Source organism: Rattus norvegicus, chromosome 8 (assembly GCF_036323735.1).
Source record: "Rattus norvegicus strain BN/NHsdMcwi chromosome 8, GRCr8, whole genome shotgun sequence".
NCBI lineage: Eukaryota > Metazoa > Chordata > Mammalia > Rodentia > Muridae > Rattus > Rattus norvegicus.
In genome coordinates this window covers 90241784-90266568 of record NC_086026.1, presented here as the reverse complement: position 1 = coordinate 90266568, position 24785 = coordinate 90241784, and the positions used below count along the sequence as shown (strand labels likewise).

At 40.7% G+C, this 24785-nt stretch overlaps 1 protein-coding gene across 1 annotated transcript in view; it reads left to right on the top strand.

Annotated features, from left to right (window-relative positions):
- Positions 1–24785, top strand: part of Impg1 (interphotoreceptor matrix proteoglycan 1) — a 146083-nt gene that overhangs the window by 3335 nt on the left and 117963 nt on the right. The window lies entirely within an intron of this gene.

Genomic DNA, 24785 nt, shown 5'->3' with positions numbered 1-24785 from the left:
CCCTGGGGCATCAAGTGTCTACAGGCCCACTGAGGCCTTCTGGGAAGGCTCCAGGCTCCTGGCAAGGCATAAGCAGCAGGAAGGTGGGAGGGAGTGAGGGTTCATGTGAAGTATGCAAGGCCCACATTGTGCACTCACCTCTCCACTTCACAGAAGTAATTTCAATTCATTGCCTGTGACATTCAGTGTGTGGGAGGAAGGGGAGAGAAAAGCTTCCCTTGGCAAGTCCTCGACTGGAAATGGTGTTTATCTTAGTTCATGCCTCGCACATTACATTTGATCGCTTTAAATGAAACCTTTAACTAAGTTATTATTAGTCCACCACGGTAGGGTAATTATTCTAGTAGCTGGAAATGTCAGGAAATTTGCATTTGAAGATACTCCCCTTCTTGATAATCCTACACTACTGGGGACATTCTTGTTCCATGAAATTATCCGGAAGGCCTTTTGCCTCCTCGGAACTCCATTAACAGAGAACATAGCGTCATTTGTACTCAGGAGATGGCTGCCCAGCGGCAGACACATTAATTACAACTACCCGTCTTTGTGTTCATGTCTGGACAGTGGAATTTGAAAGTTTTGAGGCAGACTTGTTTAATGTCATACTAATATATCTGCAAAATGCTCTCCTATCAAGGCTGTGTAAATTGAAGGTACTTATGGTCAATGAACCAGCAAAGCGATGAGTCTAAAACTATTTACAAGATTATATGTTTGCTTTAAAAATAAGAAACGATTGCTGCCATGTGGCCCCTTATGCTTGTACCGCTGATCACACTAGGGACCCATTGTAGTTGGAAGCTAGTTTGAGCCTACATGGCCTGATGTTTTGGGGTCAAGGTCTGCAAACATCAGTTCTGTTTGCTTGCTAAGCATCCCTGGAAATTCTGATCCTATCAGCTTTACTGCCATGATCATGTTTGCAAGTTTTATGCCACTGTCAAATAATTCGTGTCAAAAACAAAGTTTTGTTTTGTTTTATTTTTAGGACAGTCTCTAGGTTTCCATATATTTTAGCACCTGTGTTTGCCATAAGCATTCAAAAAAAAAAAAAAAAAAAAGACTGACCTCACTGCCGCACTGGGAAACCTTAGACTCCTGAGTTGTCACTCACCACTCACACACTTTCCTTGCTTAAGGACAGAGCAGACACTTGTGCAGTTGTGGAAGGGAACTGGGTTTTCAAAGCCTTACTAGAATGAATACTGCTCAGATTTTTGAAAGGAGGAAAATCTTCCAACCAGATTTCAAGGTTTAACTTCTCAGAGTGGACAGCCTCAGCAACCACAGAGCCTCAGCTCACAAGCAAAGAGCAGTTCACCTGAGTCCAGCCTCACAAAACAGGAGTCCCCAGTCAGGTGGAATGGTATGGATGAGGTAAAATGACCTGTTCTTGGCGATAGGCCTGGGCAACCTGCACATAGCAATGTGAGAATGAGTGGGCCAGGGTGCCGGCACAGCCACAGTAAGGAAAATCACATATGGAAAATGGCTATGGAGCTTAGAACTGGAGCACACACCACCATCTTTTACTGAGAATGCCCTTGTCTGTACTTCCAAGCATAGCAACAGAAGCAGAATGTGAAGAAGCTAGGGACGGCAAGGCTGCCTCTAAGCTTGGCTTTGCACTTGACATTTGCATATAGGTATCTCCCCATTTACAGTAATGGGTTCTAAGGAAGGCATCTTTCTTTCTGCATTGCCTTCACAGATCCATTTTAGTTCATTCCCATGTGGCTTTCTTTATGTATCCACCTTCAGCCACGCTTTCCCTAATTGCCTCCAGAAGAATTAAGGGAAGCTAAAAGAAAAGGAATTTTGTGGCAAGAAGTCAGGACCTCGAAATTCATAAAATGTTTCCTTGTCAGAAGGGCTTTAACTTCACGCAGAAAATAGCTTGTGTTGGGCTGGTGTATCTGTTTTGACGTTTGCCCTACTGCATTTATAAACAATTCGCACTCAGTGAAGCTGAACCACAAAACGGACTGGCCTCATGATTAACGCATCAGACTCTCAGATCAAAACTCTTCGCTGCTAGTAACCAAGTTGGTAAACATTAGCTGCCACTTAGCTTTGTGGGATCCTCCACTACGAGCTCACAGTGATCTTAATTAGTCTCACTTCTCAGGAGTTCCATGGGTAACAGGCAATGCGCTCATTTGTGGCTAGAAACCAAAGACAGACTGCTAAGTAATATTTCTAAACGCGTTTGATATGGGAAAGAGGACTGTGGCCAGTCCTCTCTTGTGTCCATTTAGTCCAATAATAGCCTCGCTGAAACAAGAAGAGTGGAACTAGTGTGTTATATTTTATTATTTTTAACTCAAAAGCTGAATTTTCCGTTTAAAGGAGCAGATGTTTCTGGGCCATTTATATCATCTGTTGTCTGAACTAATCTCAGAACTGGCGGTCACACCATTCAGGCACCCTGATGGTCACATCCTTCAGCTCCACCCTGATGGCCACATCCTTCAAGTTGACCCTGACAATGTCCTTCAGGCCTACCCTGAGCATGGAAGAGTCTATCTTAGGACTGCTAGTATTCTTTTAAAAGAGTAGTAATGTTTTGAATTCCTCAAAGAACAATTTATAGTGCTGTCTTAAGCACCTACAACAAAATCTTGGTGCTAAATGAGTTCTTAGATTGTGGCTTTATGTAAAGGTGGTCATTAGTTTAGCACAATGGAAACGTTCTTTAAAACCCAAGTAACACTCTCCCCCTCATCACTCTAAAACTTCTCTAGATTTACAATGCAGTTTTATTTCTGAAGATTTGAAATTTTTGAACTTTCCTTTTTTTCTTTCTTTCTTTTCTTTTCTTTCCTTTTCCTTGTCATTTCTCTTTCTTCTCCCTGCTGGAGTTCATCCGTGTATTCCACATGAACCTACCACGTTCTAGTCATCTCTAGAATCCTTAATAGTCTTCTTGTTCACGAAAGGGAAATGTACTCTGACCTTCTAGCTAGATAACATTTACTCTGTGAGTTTACCTGAGAAAATGTACTCTCAATCTCGAGCTGACAGTTGTTACTAGAGAGCCCCACAAAGTAGAGGTTGTCCATGAACCGTGCATGAACTAGTGCCCTATCTAGACCCAATAAGCTACCCCATCTTCATATTGCCTGTGAGTCCCTGATAGTGCCTAGCTCGGAGGTTCTTATGGGTTGTGACCCTGTTAGGGTCAAACAACACTTTTACAGGGGTCATCTAAGACTACCAAAAAAACAGATGTTTATATTATAATTTCTAACAGTAGCAAAATTACAGTTATGAAGTAGCAATGAAAATAATTTTATGGCTGGAGATCACCACAACATGAGGAACTGCCATTAAAGTGTTGCAGCATTAGAAAGGTTGAGAACCACTGCCCTAGCCCAATTATGTTCAATGTCCCCTCCCACCCTAAGACTACAGATCAGCTAATGGCAGAACTTGACTCCTTGCAGAACAACTGTGTTGCTCACTATATGACCCAAGCAAATTGTTCAATGAGTAACTTTACAGTTTCTTCATCTATAAAATCGGAACAATGATTGCAGGATATGCTTCAAAGTGCTAAAGCATTTAGTGTGTCATCTGCTCCAGAAACGCACTTCTGAAGGCTGATTCCCAGAACCACTTTGATGACTACCGCCTTTACACTATCACCCCTCCTACCTGATGAGAAAGCTGAAGTCATTTGACCTGTCTCTTCCTACTTCAAAGTGCTTCTGGATCTATCCCAACGCCTCTCATTTTCTTTTGTTTGGAAGGGAATGCAATAATTTTCAGCTTTTGCTAATGTTATTCTCACCTACTCCCTGTGGTTTTTAACTCCAGTTCCCATAAGACCTGGGCCTGCCATTCCCCCTCTCCTATGCTAAAGGTGTTCATGTAATGATTTTCAGTGGTGGGAAAGGAAATGCTGGACTCAAATTTTGAAGATTGTGATTTTGGGGGGTTTTTTGTTTTGTTTTTTTGGGTTTTTTTGGTTCAGGGTAGCATCTAAGATGTTCAAGCTATCTAGGTGATTCACCAAACTTTGGTGATTCAGCATAACTTTAGTTTTCTGGAAGGTTGAGACTTAGGTCACCATATTGTGGACCTTCAGGGGATTATTCTTAATGTACTTGGTTTTTTAGTAATTATATACCATAGCTTTACTGTTCATGGCCCACTACCTTCTCTGGCTTCAAATCTTTAAAAAAAAATAGAATTTCCAAAACTTTCTCCAATGTATACAGAATAAATGCTATAGAAAGAAATTGAAATAACACAGTCAGTACTATCTCTTGTAGTTAAGAAATGAAAACAACCTATACTTTCAACAACAGATGAACAGACTTACATATCAGAGTACTAGTCATCAGTACAAAAAGGGAAATCATGACATTTGCAACTACATGAATAAATCTGGAGACCAATATGTAAAGTGAAACAAGCCAGGCACTGAATTGTGTATGCTCAGTGGTCTGTGTAGAACTCAGAGGTAGACTGAAAGTGACAGTTACCAGAGGCTAGGACATTTGGAAAGATCAAAGTATAGAGGGATATTGTTCAAGGAAAGGACATAAATGTCCAGTTAGATAAGAAGAATGTATTTGGGATTCATAATATATAATGTGACTACAGTTCACAAGATATCAGAGTCCTGAAGAATGCTATAGATAGGTATAAATGATAACTATATAATATATGCAATTTATTTACCAATATTTAGTCATTTCACAACATATACTTACAAAATACTATGTTGTACATGACAAATACAGCCTTAACTGTCAATATAAAAAAGTAGCATGATATAATTTAAAAAGTAAAGTCCCAAAATATCATCTGAACTCTTTATAGTGAATATTGTTCTTCCTTTCTGGCTTTACAGGAACAGTTCAAGTTCCTGCTAGAGTCATTATGTAGGTCTTCTTATTTGGAAAGCTTTCACCAAGACTATATAAAACATTTTAATATTTATTCATCTGTCATCCATAAATGTCTCTGTGATAGGGCCAAGTTCTTCCTTGGAAAGTGTATTTTCAGGGAACCGGAAACAAAAGAAAGTAGCAAATGAAACAGCAAAGTAGAGAAGATGCTTGTCAGAAAGCTCCGATGAGTGCCAATCTCACACAACCATCCTCAGAGAGCACAGAATTAGAGGACTCTCCATGAGAGTAGGGACCAAGGACTGACAGAGGCGAAGTCTAAACCATCTCCTCAAAGGTTTTTCTCCAAGAACATTAATAGTTTACCTTGTATTTCTAGTGTACTTATCCATTAATAGTGAAAGTCCTTAGCACCAAAAGAACATTCTAGGACAATGAAAAGTAGAGCCAATAAGTGAGTTAAAAGGAGCCATGGATTTGTGTCTCCTATAGAGAGCAAAGCCTATGAAGAGCCAGTCCCAAGAGAAGTAAGCTGAGACTGTACACAAAAGTTAGCCAACCTCCATCTTATGGCACACTCAAAAGTCAACTCAAAGGTGCTAAAAACTTAAAAACAATGAAGTCTATTATTGGAAGAAAGCACAGAAGGGAGAGTCCTTTACTGTGTCTTAGCAAGGATTCTGATTTAGAAGGGACATACCTCAACATTCACTCAGAAAACAAACAAAAGCAGAAAAATTGGATTAGCAAAAGGAACAAAAATGTAGCCTGTGAACTAAAAGAAACTATTAGCAAACCATATACACAAAAAATGGCTAAATATCTATAGTTGTTGAGGAACTTACACAAGTCTTAAGCAAGCAAGGAAGGAAGGAAGGAAGGAAGGAAGGAAGGAAAGAAACAAAGGAAAGAAGGAAGGAATGAAGGAAGGAACGAAGGAAGGAACGAAGGAAGGAAGGAAGGAAGGAAGGAAGGAAGGAAAGAAACAAAGAAACAAAGGAAAGAAGGAAGGAAGGAAAGGAAGAAAGAAAGGAAGGAAGAAAGAAAGAAAGAGAGAAAGAGAGAAAGAAGGAAGGAAAACCAAGCAGCTAATTTTGAAATAGGAAGCTTCCTCAATGGAAATGTTTTCAGAGTCATTGAAATGAGCATCATGAGAGAGTCCACCATGATCATCTGGAGGGAGATAAGAGCACAGTGACAGAGATAAAACCTCACACAAGTCTCATTACGCTCAAAGAGTCAAGATAAAGTAAGCACTGGTGAGGATGTGGAGAAAAGAGACCCTGGCCCACTGGTGGCAGAAAAGCAAACTGGTACCAGCCATTAAAAAACCAATACAGCAGTCAGCCAGTGACTAAACACAATCACTGTGATACAGCTATCCTTCTGCTCTTTCAGCTACACAAAGCTGAAGTCAGTACTTTGTACAGATACCTGCACTTCCCATGTTTATTGCTGTATTATCCACAATAGCAAAAGTGTGAACACAAGGGAAGGCCATCCACAGATGAGGAAAAAGAGGAATTAGCAAAGAAAATGTGGCAGAAGTGCTCACATTGTGTCACAGTTTTACATAAATGTATATGCATATGCATACAAAGACTTTACAATGAGAACTTACCTATTACAACATGAATGAACTTAATGAACATTGGTCCTGTCGAGGCTGGACCCCCCACAGTGTAGGGAAATGTCAGGGTAGGGAGGCAGGAAGGGGTGGGTCGTTGGGTGGGAGAACACCCTCATAGAAAAAGACTATGGACAGAAACCGGGAAAAGGGATAATATTTGAAATGTAAATAAAAAATATCCAATAAAAAATTTTTTAAAAAGAATATATATCAGGACTAGAGAGATGGCTCAGCAGTTAAGAACACTGACTGGTCTTCCAGAGGTCCTGAGTTCAATTCCCAGTAACCACATGATGGTTAACAGCCATCTGTGATGGGATCCAAAGCCCTCTTCTGGTGTGTCTAAAGACATCAACAGTGTACTCACATATATAAAATAAGTAAATCTTAAAAAAGAATTTATGTCAGATGCAGAAAAAATATTGTATGTACTTACTGGTACCCGTTTGCTAAAATACTAAAAGCCAAGAAGAAAGAAACAGAATAGAATGGTGGTTTTATAGAGTCAGGAAGGGATGAGACGAGTCAAAACATAAAAAATTCCAGTTTTATGGTATGAGTTTGCCAGAGCTAATGAATAATATGATAAATATAATGGTTAATAATGTTGTATTATATAAAACTTGTTTTAGGGATAGGTTTCAGATATTCTTAGTACAAAGCAAACACAATATATATGTGTGTGTGTGTGTGTGTGTGTGTGTGTGTGTGTGTGTGTGTGTGTGTAAAACTTTTATATTTTGCATCTTAATCATTTATAATGAGTGGAAAATAAAATAATCAACAATCAGTAAATATACATAAATCTAAATAATATCAATATATGGCAACAATAGGTAATGAATAACACAGGTGGTTTTCAAGGAGTCCTAGACATAGTATTGTCTGGTATGAATATACTATGAATATACTCCATGTTCATTCTGTTGATAAGCTTCACTGTCACACACAGCACTGACACAAACACCTTGTCTGTGTTCCCTTCCATTAGCAGGAGTGTCCCTGCAACGTGTCCTTGTGAGAAGGGCGAACAGAGACATAGATACACACAGTTTCAATTGCACAGTAAAATTTTGCTAAGTGTATATTATCTATGCACCCAGGAGCCGTGGTAAGAGCCCTTTGTCCATATTTGGTACTGACTATTATATTTTAAATTTTGTCAAATAAAATGTCTTACTTTATAGACACTAATGGGATGGGACGACACGGTATAAATGATGCTTCTCTAGGTCTTCAGATTTTTGTTTTTCTGCTTACTGGTGAGGTTCAGCATGTTCCTGTGGACTAGATCTGCTGTACGTCCTCTCTGAGAAACTAGATTCCCATTTTTCACTCAGATGTTTGGGTTGTTTATCATTTTTAAAAGATTTCTGTTTTTATTTTATGCATATGACTTTTGCCTGCATGTGTGTGAGGGCACTACATTTGTAACTGTGGAGACCTGAAGAGGGCACTGGATCCACTAGAACTGGAGTTACAGACCATTGTGAGCCACCATATGGGTGTTGGGAACTGAATCCAGATCCCCTGCAAGAGCAGCCAATATCCTTAAGCCTTGAATTATCCCTCCAGCCCATTTCTCTTTTCTTATTGAGGAATTCATTTGCTGCCACTTATCTTAAATATTCTCTCAGTTTGTAGCATTTATTTCTACTCTCATAGCAGTACTGGCTACTCTTCCAGAGGACCTGAGTGCAATTCCAGCATGCATGTGATGGATCATACTCTATAGCACTAGTCCCACGGGATCCGATTCCTCCAGGAGCACCAGGCACATAAGCTGTGCACACACATACAGACAGGGGAAATGCATGTATAGTTTGTCTTCCACATTTCAGAGACAGTGCTTCTCTCTCTCTCTCTCTCTCTCTCTCTCTCTCTCTCTCTCTCTCTCTCTCTCTCTCTCCCTCCCTCCCTCCCTCCCTTCTTCCCTCCCTCCCTCCACCTGCCCCCACCACCGTGTGTACAGGACTGATGTAAAGTTAAAAGTAAGCTTTAGTGTTGGCAATCATTTGTTTTAGCCTCACACATCGAGAAATATTTCCAATCCCTCTACTCTTTGCCTCCTCTTTATGTGTCTGCTTAAGCCATCCACTGCGGGTTATTTCTCCAGTCCAAAGTCACATTGCTGTAGCTTGCACAGATGTATAACTGAGTACAGACATTCAGCAGAGCACAATATCTACTTTGCTTTCTTTCCATGGAAGTATTGAAGTGACTCTTAACTGTAGCTCTGAAATAGGCTTTTCTATGACAACTTTAGACATTGCTTCAACTTCAACTTGCAGAATTTAGGACAAGGTATTCTTATTCTCTGATAAAAGCATTTTCTAGAGATAGAGAGATGGCCTGGTGACTAAAGCCTATATTGCTTGTACAGAGGACCCAGGTTCAGTTCCGAGCACTCACATCGGGCCACTCACAACCACCTATAATGCCAGTTTCAGTGGAGCCAATGACCTTTCCTGACCTCCTTGGGATCGTGCACAGCTGTGATGCACACAAACTCATCTCAAAAAGAAGTTTATTAGCATGATTAAGAATATTTTCTTGAACAGTAATAGCAAGGGTTTCCAAATGTAGGAGTATTGCTGGCTCTACCTTAGAACCAGATTTTGAAGTTAAAGGACAGATTTATTGCTTCTTCTGATTTACTAAAAAGCAGTCTGTTCGATTCCGTGAAGTTATGACTATGTCTGCAAATGAGCCCCTCAGGAAGGAGGTATAAAATGTGCCTTCCATCAATAATTGGAGAATGATCTGCATCTGGAGTATGACTAGATAAACAGTTGATGATAATCCATAAGATTTTTTTTCTCTTTAAACATCCCTTTTACACACTACTAGGACATATTTAATGGTTTAGTTTTGTAAATTCCTTACATGTTATTGAAAATGGCAATTCCCAGAAGTGCCCCTGTCACAACATTGAATGCAGATGATAGATGATAATGGGATGCTCTGAAGACTTCATCCTCTATATATACCGGTCTGAGAACAAAGAGCACAGCATCCAAGCCATGGTGGTCACTTTACATGTCACCTTCGTGCAGACCTGGTCATCCTGGTGAGAGCTTTGATGACAAGGGCAGCTTTTCTGAGCACTCTGACAGCCTGCTCATCTCACTGGCTCTCCCCAAGTCTGTCTCACTACCAAGACTGCTGACAGCTTCTCCCATTCAGCATCTACTTCTTCTCCTGGGGATGAAAGAGCAAAAAACAGGACAAGAAATACCTTTGTCTACATCCTTTGAGAAAAATTAAAAATGATCTGAGCAGTTCAGCTGATGACATCATGTTAGAACCCTATATACTGCCTTTTTTATTCAGAAAAAAATTTTCAAGCAATTTATTTTGATCATGCCTTTTCCCTTCTCCAATTCCTGTCAAGTGTTTCTTCTTCTGATGCTGCCCCATTATTGTGTCAGAAAGCTTGATGACAAATGTTTCTCCAAAATAGGAGCTCGTGACATTGGTGACTTCTCCATCTCCAGTACCTAAATCAAGAAGTCTATGAGTTTTTCCGAGGAGAATTAATTTAAAGTGATCTTTTAAGTTTATTGGGTGACCCTTAGCCACTTCTAGAAACCCACTAATAGATGCCTTAGATAAAAAGGCTAAAGAGATGATACAAAAGAATATTATATTCATATTCATATATGTATGAATAATGAGCTAGTTAGACTACTTGCCCTGCTTATGAATTAGAAGTTATTATGAATGAAGACAGAAATTTCACATTTCTCTCTGTTGCTCCCATTTCTCCCATTTGCTGAGTCTCCTTCCTGCTACCTGCAACCACTGTTGGCCCAGGCTGCTCACCTTTGATATTATTGTAAGTTCACTGATGGAATCGCTTTATATGAGATGTATAGCCCACACATCTTGGATAGAGTTTGAAGAATGTTAAAAGTCTAGCTGCTACAAGAAGCCCTGAATTCCCACAGTCTGCTCCTAAAATCTAGGCAGTGATATGTGCCTAGATAGGTTTCCTCGACTAGCTAGCAATTTTAGTACACTCCTGTCCTCAGTTTGACCTCTCTGCTTACTTCGGCTCAGGCCAGCATTAAACCAACTCCTTTGACCACTTTTTGAAATAGAGTATTAACAATTAACTGTAGTTTATAATGATATCCAGCTCTTTAGCCTTCCATACTGACTCATACGTAGAAGGAAAGGATATTTTTGAGTCTGCTTAAGTATTCCTATGAAAAATCTATTATAAGCTCCAGTATCTTAGAATGTTTGCTAAAACACTTGAGTAAATTTAACACTCATTCTATGAAAAAACATGATGAGAATATAGGATTGGTTTTCTTTCCCACTTTTAGCCCAGAACTGCCTTCTTTGAGAAGGAGAGGCAAGAGCACTCCCAGTTCCTAGAAATACACTCCAGTGCCTTGAGCTGGAAGTTTTGTGTAAGGAGACATCAACCAAAGGTCACATTATCCAAGACCTCTGAGGAAGTCAGCTATGTGGCTCTCCCTGTCACCACCCTCTAAAACAAGAGGCTCCAGTGTGATTTTATCCCTTTTCAGGGCTTAGAGGGGTCAATTAACTTTGAGAACATCTCTCCCCTTCTCCATACACCCAGCCTTTTTGCCCTACTAAGGGGCTTGGGAGTTCTCACACATTCTATTTACAGTACATTTGTAACCTAAACCTTTGAAACTTCCTCTCTACTCCTAGGCGTGAATCAGACAAGCCACTGATGAGTTGACCCAGACAAAGTCTCACCCCTTCTAGACACTAAAAGGAAACTACCTTTCTTTTTCCTGCTGATCATTTCCTCTAACTTTATTTCTGTTTCTGCCCATTTAGCAGCATGGTATGATTTCAGGACCCTTGGCTCCTCAGGTCAGAACTCCCAGAATCTCACTTACAGAACTGTTTCACTGTGTTCAAAGGCAAGGGGGTAAAGTAGAGGCCTGGGACATGTGCATGTAGAGATAGAAAATCATTGTCTTCTGAAATCCTGACCCCTTCTCTTCTGACACAGCAAGTTAATAGATAAACCTAATTTTGTAATAAAGAGAAAGATGATGCAAGCCCTCTAATTCTGTGGAGAGTCAGTAGGAAGTGCTATTACTGAACAAATGCCAGTTTTAATAGTGAGAAAGGTTGCCGTGACACTTGCCCAAGTTTCAGAGAGGGAACTAAGGTAGGATCTACACCTTGCCTCATTGATAATCCGCCTTCATGCTGACAACTGTAAATGCTTAGTCACGGCATAATTCATTCACAGAAATAACTAGGTGCTTCCTTAACCTCTATCATCCTTTCATTGCATCATTGGTTCCAATATATTTTGACATTCAGGTGACAGAATAGGACTGGCATTGTGTCAGGGTATTGGAAACTGGATATAGGAGAACAGAGGACACTATAAGTTGTAGATGCCTTCATTCTCAACATGAGCATCCAGAAAATAGTATTTAACTATTTAACTATTTGGTGCTTTTTACAAATAGCACCAAAGAATGTATTGAGAAACCTGTCTAATTTGATGATACATATTCAGGTACCTTGAATATGGCATTAGTTAACTGCCTCTGCTCTTTGGAAATTCGATTATGCAATTGAGAATCTGCTAATTTAGTATAACGATCTGCATAAAATGGACTACAAACAAGTCTAGAATTTTTGTAAAGACCAAAGCCCCTCACTCCTTTTCGAGGCATTCTTTCTAAAAACTCCCCATTGGTGGTTTAGGCTGGCTGAAATGCCAGCCACTTTGTCTCTGTAGAGTTCTAGTCTTCAAACGGAGACTGTGTTCTGTATAAATTCCAGTAAATTTTATCTCAGCTCCCATTAGTTTATTCATTAAGACACTAAGGCTTTTCCCCAAGGAAAACATAATGGGTTTGCTAAGTGCAAATGGCTGCTGTTTTCTTTGCAAGCAGCTGCAAAAGAAGGCCCCACTCCACTATTCCTGTGTCTGCTGCTGTCAATGTATGTATAAAGCAAGCCTTTGTAGAAGCCTGAAGGTGTGGGCAGCTAAAGACATGCCTCTAAAAGGAAGAGTTTGGTAAGGAATGGCCTATAGGCCTTTGTATTAGCTAGTAGACATTCTTGTGCAATTCAATCTGAATAGAATGGCAATAGGAAAAACAATACTTCTCACAATCACTTGCACTACTGAATCCCTTTGAATATATATAAGCAAAGAAGAGGCTATTTTTATAGGAGATCATGGGCTCCATGGATACGGATGGCATCCACCTAAATTCTGCCTAGGAAAAGATACCCTTGATTGCAGGATTTCCTTTACATTAGCAAGTGCACATACTTGTGCAACTTGAACAAATTTTAAAAAAAGAAGTGAAAGATCAAGCGTCACTACAATAAAGTAATGTTTAATGTCACTTTACATCCATTGAATGTTTATCTTTTTATATATTTGTAATCTTCTAAGTGAGCTATAGCCACATTCATTTGGAGAATCTGGCTAATTAACAGATTCTCCAACTAATGACTGATCTGGTTAACAGAGTGGCTGGAGAGAAAAAGTATCTAAAGAATCCATGTTGGCCACCTTCCTTAGTCATCTAGGAGTTTGCTTGCCCATGAATATACCATTCTCCTGTCTTCCCACCCTAACATTTAACATCAGTTGTCTTATTAGCATCTGCCAACCCAAGCAGAACCCATCCTTCCCATGCTCTTCCCCCACCATCACTATCCAGCCATTAGAAGTGATCAAAGGGTCTGTGCTTCATCACACTTTGTCTGCACACTCTAGTCCTTCCAGACTCATGGTTTTGCTTTCTAAGATTTCCGTCTTTCTATCAGTAAGTCCACCATATTCAGACTGTTAAATGCAGAGCTCCAGAAAAAACTGCAACATTTTCATTCCTGCACATGATAGACCCTCACTCCATCCTGTTCTGCTCTGCTGGGCATGTCAAGCATGTTTATCAACAGTAGCCACCCGTATGTGGAGGAGGCTGAGCCATTCTTTATTTTTTTATTAGATATATTTCTTTACTTACATTTCAAATGTTATTCCCTTTCCCTGTTTCCTATCCATAAGCCCCCATCCTCTCCCCCATACGGGTAGTCTCCCCATCCATCACTCTTACTGCCTCCCCCATGTCCCCCTAGGCTGGGGGTCCACATCCTCACCAGCATCTGCTGTCACCTGAGTTTTCGATCTTAGTCATTCTGACTGGAGTGAGGTAGAATCTCAGGGTTGTTTTGATTTGCATTTCCCTGATGACTAAGGGTGTTGAACATTTTTTTAGGTGCTTCTCGGCCATTCAATATTCCTCAGCTGAGAATGTTTTGTTTAGCTCTGTACCCCATTTTTAGTAGGGTTATTTGGCTCTCTGGAATCTAACTTCTTGAGTTCTTTGTATATTTTGGATGTAAGGCCTCTATCTGTTGTAGGATTGGTAAAGATCTTTTTCCAATCTGTTGGTTTCCATTTTGTCCTAAGGACACTGTGGTGTCCTTTGCCTTACAGAAGCTTTGCAGTTTTATGAGATCCCATTTGTCGATTCTTGATCTTAGAGCATAAGCCATTGGTGTTTTTTTGGTCAGGAAATTTTCCCCAATGCCCATGTGTTCAAGACTCTTTCCCACTTTTTCTTCTATTAGTTTGAGTGTATCTGGTTTGATGTGGAGGTCCTTGATCCACTTGGACTTAAGCTTTGTACAGGGTGATAGGAATGGATCAATTTGCATTCTTCTACATGCTGACCTCCAGTTGAACCAGCACCATTTGTTGAAAATGCTATCTTTCTTCCATTGGATGGTTTTAGTTCCTTTGTCAAAGATCAAGTGACCATAGGTATGTGGGTTCATTTCTGGGTCATTACCTACTCTTCAATCGGTTCCTATCTTACTTATCAAACTGACTGTTGCAGTATTCTAGTGCTCACGCTCAAGTAGAACTTACTTCATTTAATAATGGCCCCCAAAGTACAAAGTACAAATAATGGCCTGTGGTCATGCTGGCAACTCACACAAGTCAAAGAAAGGTCAGAAAGTGCTTTGATTAGGCAATAAAGGAAAACATCTTGACCTAAGGAAAGAAAAAAAGCAATCATGAGATATGATTGCTATGACCTTCATATACAAAAAAAATGAATCTATGCAAGAAACTGTCATGAAAGAAAGAAAAATTCTTCCTACTTCTGCTATCACACCTCAACAACAAGACTTAGAGTCGCTTTATATAAGTGATTAATAGTTACGACTAAAAGATTGTTAAATTTATATGTAGGAAATGCAGTGTGTTTGCAGTGTGATTCTATCAAAGGTTTCAAACACCCATTGGTAATCTTTGTGTCCATCAGCACTGCCGACAGTTAGAAAGGACTGCTGAGTCACGGAGATACCAGGACCTTTGGTGAGGTGTCCCTTTGGCAAACAGAGTACAGATGGTAGAGTGCATTCATGAGTACTTTGCAATATAGGGATAAAAGAAATCAGGGAAAGAGATGGAGAGAAAGAGTTGCGTGTGGAATTAGAAGCCTCACTTATGTAGCAAGACCTGCTTTGTTGTGAAAGGAGATATAAGCAGATGTTTTGAAGAGTGTACATAGAAGAAACTGTAAGATATAAGTATACATCAAAAATGAGTCAGCAGTTGGAGACAACACATTATCAAGAGAGTGGACTAATAACAGAAAGAATAAGCACATGGTCATGCACGTAGAGGAATGAGCTGAAGCAGATGCAGGGATGGACAACTGTAAGACTTTCCTCACTTTCTCTTAATTCTCAGTAAAATGTGATCAAAGCCAATAATGGAGAGGAAACATCAGCAAAAAGATGCATAATTCTGTACCTTTTGGGGATACAGAGGGGAAATGCGTGTAGACCTGGAATGGTAGCACCATCTTGGTGCTCTGGAGGCTGAGGAAGAATGAACGTAAATTCTATGATAGCCTGAGCTACAGAGTATGGTCCTGCCTTGATGTGAGGAGTGGAGAGTGGATGGAGCAGGGGAGACAAAAAGGTGATGTGGTTTTATTTAGTGTCACAGACCTATAGAGAGTATCAGCTTTCCCCAGCCACTCATGGGCCTGTTGTTACTCCAGGGGCAACACTAAAACTCTTCCACATATCCCACATTCTTTTTTTTTTTTATTAACTTGAGTATTTCTTATATACATTTCAAGTGTTATTCCCTTTCTCGGTTTCCGGGCAAACATCCCCCTCCCCCCTCCCCTTCCTTATGGGTGTTCCCCTCCCAACCCTCCCCCCATTGCCGCCCTCCCCCCATAGTCTAGTTCACTGGGGGTTCAGTCTTAGCAGGACCCAGGGCTTCCACTTCCACTGGTGCTCTTACTAGGATATTCATTGCTACCTATGGGGTCAGAGTCCAGGGTCAGTCCATGTATAGTTTTTAGGTAGTGGCTTAGTCCCTGGAAGCTCTGCTTGCTTGACATTGTTGTACTTTTGGGGTCTCGAGCACCTTCAAGCTCTTCCAGTTCTTTCTCTGATTCCTTCAACAGGGGACCTATTCTCAGTTCAGTGGTTTGCTGCTGGCATTCGCCTCTGTATTTGCTGTATTCTGGCTGTGTCTCTCAGGAGCGATCTACATCCGGCCCCTGTCGGTCTGCACTTCTTTGCTTCATCCATCTTGTCTAATTGGGTGGCTGTATATGTATGGGCCACATGTGGGGCAGGCTCTGAATGGGTGTTCCTTCAGTCTCTGTTTTAATCTTTGCCTCTCCCTTCCCTGCCAAGGGTATTCTTTTTCCTCATTTAAAGAAGGAGTGAAGCATTCACATTTTGATCATCCGTCTTGAGTATCGTTTGTTCTAGGGATCTAGGGTAATTCAAGCATTTGGGCTAATAGCCACTTATCAATGAGTGCATACCATGTATGTCTTTCTGTGATTGGGTTAGCTCACTCAGGATGATATTTTCCAGTTCCAACCATTTGCCTACGAATTTCATAAACTCGTTGTTTTTGATAGCTAAGTAATATTCCATTGTGTAGATGTACCACATTTTCTGTATCCATTCCTCTGTTGAAGGGCATCTGGGTTCTTTCCAGTTTCTGGCTATTATAAATAAGGCTGCAATGAACATAGTGGAGCACGTGTCTCTTTTATATGTTGAGGCATCTTTTGGGTATATGCCCAAGAGAGGTATAGCTGGATCCTCAGGCAGTTCAATGTCCAATTTTCTGAGGAACCTCCAGACTGATTTCCAGAATGGTTGTACCAGTCTGCAATCCCACCAACAATGGAGGAGTGTTCCTCTTTCTCCACATCCTCGCCAGCATCTGCTGTCACCTGAGTTTTCGATCTTAGCCATTCTCACTGGTGTGAGGTGAAATCTCAGGGTTGTTTTGATTTGCATTTCCCTTATGACTAAAGATGTTGAACATTTCTTTAGGTGTTTCTCAGCCATTCGGCATTCCTCAGCTGTGAATTCTTTGTTTAGCTCTGAACCCCATTTTTTAATAGGGTTATTTGTTTCCCTGCGGTCTAACTTCTTGAGTTCTTTGTATATTTTGGATATAAGGCCTCTATCTGTTGTAGGATTGGTAAAGATCTTTTCCCAATCTGTTGGTTGCCGTTTTGTCCTAACCACAGTGTCCTTTGCCTTACAGAAGCTTTGCAGTTTTATGAGATCCCATTTGTCGATTCTTGATCTTAGAGCATAAGCCATTGGTGTTTTTTTGGTCAGGAAATTTTCCCCAATGCCCATGTGTTCAAGACTCTTTCCCACTTTTTCTTCTATTAGTTTGAGTGTATCTGGTTTGATGTGGAGGTCCTTGATCCACTTGGACTTAAGCTAGTACAGGGTGATAAGGATGGATCGATCTGCATTCTTCTACATGTTGACCTCCAGTTGAACCAGCACCATTTGCTGAAAGGCTATCTTTTTTCCATTGGATGGTTTTGGCTCCTTTGTCAAAAATCAAGTGACCATAGGTGTGTGGGTTCATTTCTGGGTCTTCAATTCTATTCCATTGGTCTATCTGTCTGTCTCTGTACCAATACCATGCAGTTTTTATCACTATTGCTCTGTAATACTGCTTGAGTTCAGGGATAGTGATTCCCCCTGAAGTCCTTTTATTGTTGAGGATAGCTTTAGCTATCCTGGGTTTTTTGTTATTCCAGATGAATTTGCAAATTGTTCTGTCTAACTCTTTGAAGAATTGGATTGGTATTTTGATGGGGATTGCATTGAATCTGTAGATTGCTTTTGGTAAAATGGCCATTTTTACTATATTAATCCTGCCAATCCATGAGCATGGGAGATCTTTCCATCTTCTGAGGTCTTCTTCAATTTCTTTCCGCAGTGTCTTGAAGTTCTTATTGTACAGATCTTTTACTTGCTTGGTTAAAGTCACACCGAGGTACTTTATATTATTTGGGTCTATTACGAAGGGTGTCGTTTCCCTAATTTCTTTCTCGGCTTGTTTCTCTTTTGTGTAGAGGAAGGCTACTGATTTCTTTGAGTTAATTTTATACCCAGCCACTTTGCTGAAGTTGTTTATCAGCTTTAGTAGTTCTCTGGTGGAACTTTTGGGATCACTTAAATATACTATCATGTCGTCTGCAAATAGTGATATTTTGACCTCTTCTTTTCCGATCTGTATCCCCTTGATCTCCTTTTGTTGTCTGATTGCTCTGGCTAGAACTTCAAGAACTATATTGAATAAGTAGGGAGAGAGTGGGCAGCCTTGTCTAGTCCCTGATTTTAGTGGGATTGCTTCAAGTTTCTCTCCATTTAGTTTAATGTTAGCAACTGGTTTGCTGTATATGGCTTTTACTATGTTTAGGTATGGGCCTTGAATTCCTATTCTTTCCAGGACTTTTATCATGAAGGGGTGTTGAATTTTGTCAAATGCTTTCTCAGCATCTAATGAAATGATCATGTGGTTCTGTTCTTTCAGTTTGTTTATATAATGGATCACGTTGATGGTTTTCCGTATATTAAACCATCCCTGCATGCCTGGGATGAAGCCTACTTGATCATGGTGGATGATTGTTTTGATGTGCTCTTGAATTCGGTTTGCAAGAATTTTATTGAGTATTTTTGCGTCGATATTCATAAGGGAAATTGGTCTGAAGTTCTCTTTCTTTGTTGGGTCTTTGTGTGGTTTAGGTATAAGAGTAATTGTGGCTTCGTAGAAGGAATTCGGTAGGGCTCCATCTGTTTCAATTTTGTGGAATAGTTTAGATAATATTGGTATGAGGTCTTCTCTGAAGGTTTGATAGAATTCTGCACTAAACCTGTCTGGACCAGGGCTCTTTCTGCTTGGGAGACCTTTAATGACTGCTTCTATTTCCTTAGGAGTTATGGGGTTGTTTAACTGGTTTATCTGTTCTTGATTTAACTTCGATACCTGGTATCTGCCTAGGAAATTGTCCATTTCCTGAAGATTTTCAAGTTTTGTTGAATATAGGTTTTTATAGTAACATCTGATGATTTTTTGAATTTCCTCTGAATCTGTAGTTATGTCTCCCTTTTCATTTCTGATTTTGTTAATTTGGACGCACTCTCTGTGTCCTCTCGTTAGTCTGGCTAAGGGTTTATCTATCTTGTTGATTTTCTCAAAGAACCAACTTTTGGTTCTGTTGATTCTTTCTATGGTCCTTTTTGTTTCTACTTGGTTGATTTCAGCTCTGAGTTTGATTATTTCCTGCCTTCTACTCCTCCTGGGTGTATTTGCTTCTTTTTGTTCTAGAGCTTTTAGGTGTGCTGTCAAGCTGCTGACATATGCTCTTTCCTGTTTCTTTCTGCAGGCACTCAGCACTATGAGTTTTCCTCTTAGCACAGCTTTCATTGTGACCCATAAGTTTGGGTATGTTGTACCTTCATTTTCATTAAATTCTAAAAAGTTTTTAATTTCTTTCTTTATTTCTTCCTTGACCAGGTTATCATTGAGTAGAGCATTGTTCAATTTCCACGTATATGTGGGCATTCTTCCCTTATTGTTATTGAAGACCAGTTTTAGGCCGTGGTGGTCCGATAGCACGCATGGGATTATTTCTATCTTTCTGTACCTGTTGAGGCTCGTTTTTGGACCAATTATATGGTCAATTTTGGAGAAAGTACCATGAGGAGCTGAGAAGAAAATATATCCTTTTTCTTTAGGATAGAATGTTCTATAAATATCTGTTAAGTCCATTTGGCTCATGACTTCCCTTAGTCTGTCGACATCACTGTTTAATTTCTGTTTCCATGATCTGTCCATTGACGAGAGTGGGGTGTTGAAATCTCCCACTATTATTGTGTGAGGTGCAATGTGTGTTTTGAGCTTTAGTAAGGTTTCTTTTACGTATGTAGGTGCCCTTGTATTTGGGGCATAGATATTTAGGATTGAGAGTTCATCTTGGTGGATTTTTCCTTTGATGAATATGAAGTGTCCTTCCTTATCTTTTTTGATGAATTTTAGTTGAAAATTGATTTTATTTGATATTAGAATGGCTACTCCAGCTTGCTTCTTCTGACCATTTGCTTGGAAAGTTGTTTTCCAGCCTTTCACTCTGAGGTAGTGTCTGTCTTTGTCTCTGAGGTGTGTTTCCTGTAGGCAGCAGAATGCAGGGTCCTCGTTGCGTATCCAGTTTGTTAATCTATGTCTTTTTATTGGGGAGTTGAGGCCATTGATATTGAGAGATATTAAGGAATAGTGATTATTGCTTCCCGTTATATTCATATTTGGATGTGAGGTTATGTTTGTGTGCTTTCATTCTCTTTGTTTTGTTGCCAAGACGATTAGTTTCTTGCTTCTTCTAGGGTATAGCTTGCCTCCTTATGTTGGGCTTTACCATTTATTATCCTTTGTAGTGCTGGATTTGTAGAAAGATATTGTGTAAATTTGGTTTTGTCATGGAATATCTTGGTTTCTCCATCAATGTTAATTGAGAGTTTTGCTGGATACAGTAACCTGGGCTGGCATTTGTGTTCTCTTAGGGTCTGTATGACATCAGTCCAGGATCTTCTGGCCTCCATAGTTTCTGGTGAGAAGTCTGGTGTGATTCTGATAGGTCTGCCTTTATATGTTACTTGACCTTTTTCCCTTACTGCTTTTAATATTCTTTCTTTATTTTGTGCGTTTGGTGTTTTGACAATTATGTGACAGGAGGTGTTTCTTTTCTGGTCCAATCTATTTGGAGTTCTGTAGGCTTCTTGTATGTCTATGGGTATCTCTTTTTTTAGGTTAGGGAAGTTTTCTTCTATGATTTTGTTGAAGATATTTACTGGTCCTTTGAGCTGGGAGTCTTCACTCTCTTCTATACCTATTATCCTTAGGTTTGATCTTCTCATTGAGTCCTGGATTTCCTGTATGTTTTGGACCAGTAGCTTTTTCCGCTTTACATTATCTAGACAGTTGAGTCAACGATTTCTATGGAATCTTCTGCTCCTGAGATTCTCTCTTCCATCTCTTGTATTCTGTTGGTGAAGCTTGTATCTATAGCTCCTTGTCTCTTCTTTTGGTTTTCTATCCAGGGTTGTTTCCATGTGTTCTTTCTTGATTGCTTCTATTTCCATTTTTAATTCCTTCAACTGTTTGATTGTGTTTTCCTGGAATTCTTTCAGGGATTTTTGTGTCTCCTCTCTATGGGCTTCTACTTGTTTATTTATGTTTTCCTGGAATTCTTTCAGGGATTTTTGTGTCTCCTCTCTATGGGCTTCTACTTGTTTATTTATGTTTTCCTGGAATTCTTTCAGGGATTTTTGTGTCTCCTCTCTATGGGCTTCTACTTGTTTATTTATGTTTTCCTGGAATTCTTTCAGGCATTTTTGCGATTCCTCTCTGTAGGCTTCTACTTGTTCTCTAAGGGAGTTCTTCACATCTTTCTTGAAGTCCTCCAGCATCACGATCAAAAATGATTTTGAAACTAGATCTTGCTTTTCTGGTGTGTTTGGATATTCCATGTTTGTTTTGATGGGAGAATTGGGCTCCAATGGTGCCATGTAGTCTTGGTTTCTGTTGCTTGGGTTCCTGCGCTTGCCTCTCGCCATCAGATTATCTCTAGTGTTACTTTGTTCTGCTATTTCTGACAGTGGCTAGACTGTCCTATAAGCCTGTGTTTCAGGAGTGCTGTAGACCTGTTTTCCTCTCTTTCTTTCAGTTATGGGGACAGAGTGTTCTGCTTTTGGGCGTGTAGTTTTTCCTCTCTACAGGTCTTCAGCTGTTCCTGTGGGCCTGTGTCTTGAGTTCACCAGGCAGCTTTCTTGCAGCAGAAAATTTGGTCTTACCTGTGGTCCCGAGGCTCAAGTTCGCTCGTGGGGTGCTGCCCACGGGCTCTCTGCAGCGGCAGCAACCAGGAAGACCTGTGCCGCCCCTTCCGGGAGCTTCAGTGCACCAGGGTTCCAGATGGTCTTTGGCTTTTTCCTCTGGCGTCCGAGATGTGTGTGCAGAGAGCAGTCTCTTCTGGTTTCCCAGGCTTTTCTGCCTCTCTGAAGGTTTAGCTCTCCCTCCCACGGGATTTGGGTGCAGAGAACTGTTTATCTGGTCTGTTTCCGTCAGGTTCCGGCGGTGTCTCAGGCAGGGGTCCTGCCGCTCCTGGGCCCTCCCCCACGGGAGCCCAGAGGCCTTATACAGTTTCCTCTTGGGCCAGGGATGTGGGCAGGGGTGAGCAGTGTTGGTGGTCTCTTCCGCTCTGCAGCCTCAGGAGTGCCCACCTGACCAGGCGGTTGGGTCTCTCTCTCTCTCACGGGGTCTGGGAGCAGAGCATATCCCACATTCTTAATCGGTTCCATTAAAATTGCTTGTAAATTCTGGTTTAACTAAAACGTATTTTATACATAAAACATCTCCATTCTGTTGTTTTTTATTTTCATTCAAAAAAGATCTTTTCTTTAAATTTTTTTCTTTTTACTGACTATTTTATGCTTAATGATACAAGCTGTGGCCTGGGTTTCTGATATTAGACATTGAAATGAGGACACAAGCACTACCTATTACATTAGATGACTGTTCCCCAAACCAAATGTAAGGGTCACTTTCCTGGTGCCCAACCATCGATTGATCCCTGCCCACTGTGTCACACTACCGGTCTGATTCAGGCTGACTCCAGTATCACAGAAATGTTGAGCCAGTCCTGGCCCCGCCTCCATGATGCCTCAGCAACAGTCAGTAGCGCATCCCTTGACAACTGTCTTGATCTGGAAACAGCCTATCCCAGACTACCTAAGAGGAAAGCTAGTCCTCAGTACAAACAAGGGGGAGAATGTTTTTCCCATTGCTACTAGCAACCATCAGCGAGAATGCTGGGACCAGGCCTATGCGGTAGTTCACAAGGTGAGCGCAGAACTCAAGAGTCCCAGCCAGAGCTCCATTTTCATCAGGAGCAGTTTCCCCTGGGTGTACTGGGTATAAATACCTCCTGCTTGTGGAAACCAGTTCTACACGATTATCCTCACTCCAGATGGGAGCACCCGTGTAGATCCTGCAACAGTGGAAGTTGGAATTGCCCAAAGATTCTCAGGGATCACTGATACTCTGTGCTTTGCCCAGGGTTTATGTACTGGCTCTAAGGTGTGGTGGGATGAGCCAATCAATGTTGACATGCCTTCCTTCCCAAACAGTCTTTCCTAAAACCCACTGACTGAGACCACAAAAGCTCTGAGAGATTGCTCAAAATGCCATGGAATACACCTGGACCCTCTTCACCCCAGTTGTGAAGGAAAGACTTAAACACTGTGACATTTGAACTGCTCTTCACTGATTGGCTTGGCCTTCTGCTGGATTGTTCCCTCTGTAGCTGGTTTTAAAAGATGCCAGCTAGGAGTCTTCCCTTAATAACACTGTAAGCCACATCAAGTGCCTCAGTGAGAGAGTCCAGCTTTCCCTACACCCTTTATTTCTTTTTGTGGAGATACAATTTTTTAAGATTTATTCATTTTTATTTTATGTGTGTGAGCATTTTGTGTGAACGTATGTATGTGCACCACGGAAGCCTGTTGCCACGGAAGGCTAAGAGGGCATTGGATAATGTGGAACTGGCGTTAGAGACAGTTCTGAGTAACCACTGTGTGCTAGAACTTGAGTCTTCTCTAAGAACAACAAGTGTTCTTAACTGCTGAGCTGTGAGGTACAATTTTTTTAAAAAGTAAAATGTACTCCACAAATTGTACATTTTAATAAATTTTAACAAATATGCACTCTTGGCTCCCCGCCCCAAATACTCGTTTATGACTCTACCAGTCAATCTCTCTTTCTTGCCACTGGCCCAGGTATCCGGTGTTCTTGGCCACTGTTTAAACTGAGGGAGTTCCTCGGGACTAGAAAAGTACACTGAGTTCTTTTGGTGTGTCTGAACTATTTTGGCTGATGACTTGTGTTTTTTAGTAGTTTCTTCATCTTAGTAATGACCTGCTTTATATTTTATGAGTGAATCAAAATTTGCCTCTTTCATTACCAATTACCACATAAAATAAGCCCAATGTTACTGCTGTTGGAAAAGAAGGAATCCCTATGGGCATTCATGTGGAAATCTTAATGTGAACACTTTCCAAAATGGAGTAGCACCCTGGGTACCACCCACAACAAATGCCACACTTCCCTCCTAATTGGTAGAGTGAGTGAAAGGCAGGAGGTAAATCGAGGTGGGACAGAAGGCACCCCTGCACCTCAGAACCCTCCTGAATGATCAACAGAGAAAGATGACATGAATTTTTCTAAACTTCTATGAAATTTCTAAAATTTCATAACATCTGCATAGAAACAGCTTTGTGAAAATAACACACAAAAAAATATAAGTCTCAAAAAGATCAATGTGGTGAGGGAGCAGATGCACGGCTGCTGTCCCCAAAATGACTGGCTTCTACACATGTATTCCCTCCGCCACGCCCCTCCCTACCCTTCCCTCAAGCCCCTGCTACTGCTGCTCACAGAATGCCAGGCTTCCTGTGTGAATACTATCTTAAGAGACTCATCCCCAACCCCCGCACACTGTCAGCCACATTACTCCCTTCTGAACCTGAGGCCCCTAAATCCTAGGGCTGCCAAGTAAAGGCAGGAAGGTTTGAAGCACTCCGCTTCCTCACTGAGACTACGCCTCTGGGTACCACAGTGCTGTGTCTTTCCCCACGTTGATTGTAGTGTCTCCTTGACAGGCTGGATGCTGAGTGGGGAGGGGATTTTCAAAGAGATGTGTGGGGAGTGGTCTTGGTATTTGGCAGTTCCTAAAGGTGAGGTGAGTTAGATGTTGAAGATATATATATATATATATATATACATATATATATATATATGTGTGTGTGTGTGTGTGTGTGTGTGTATCTATGTATATATGTATATATCTTGTATCTTGTATCTTGTATCATATATATATACATACATATATATATATATATATATATATATA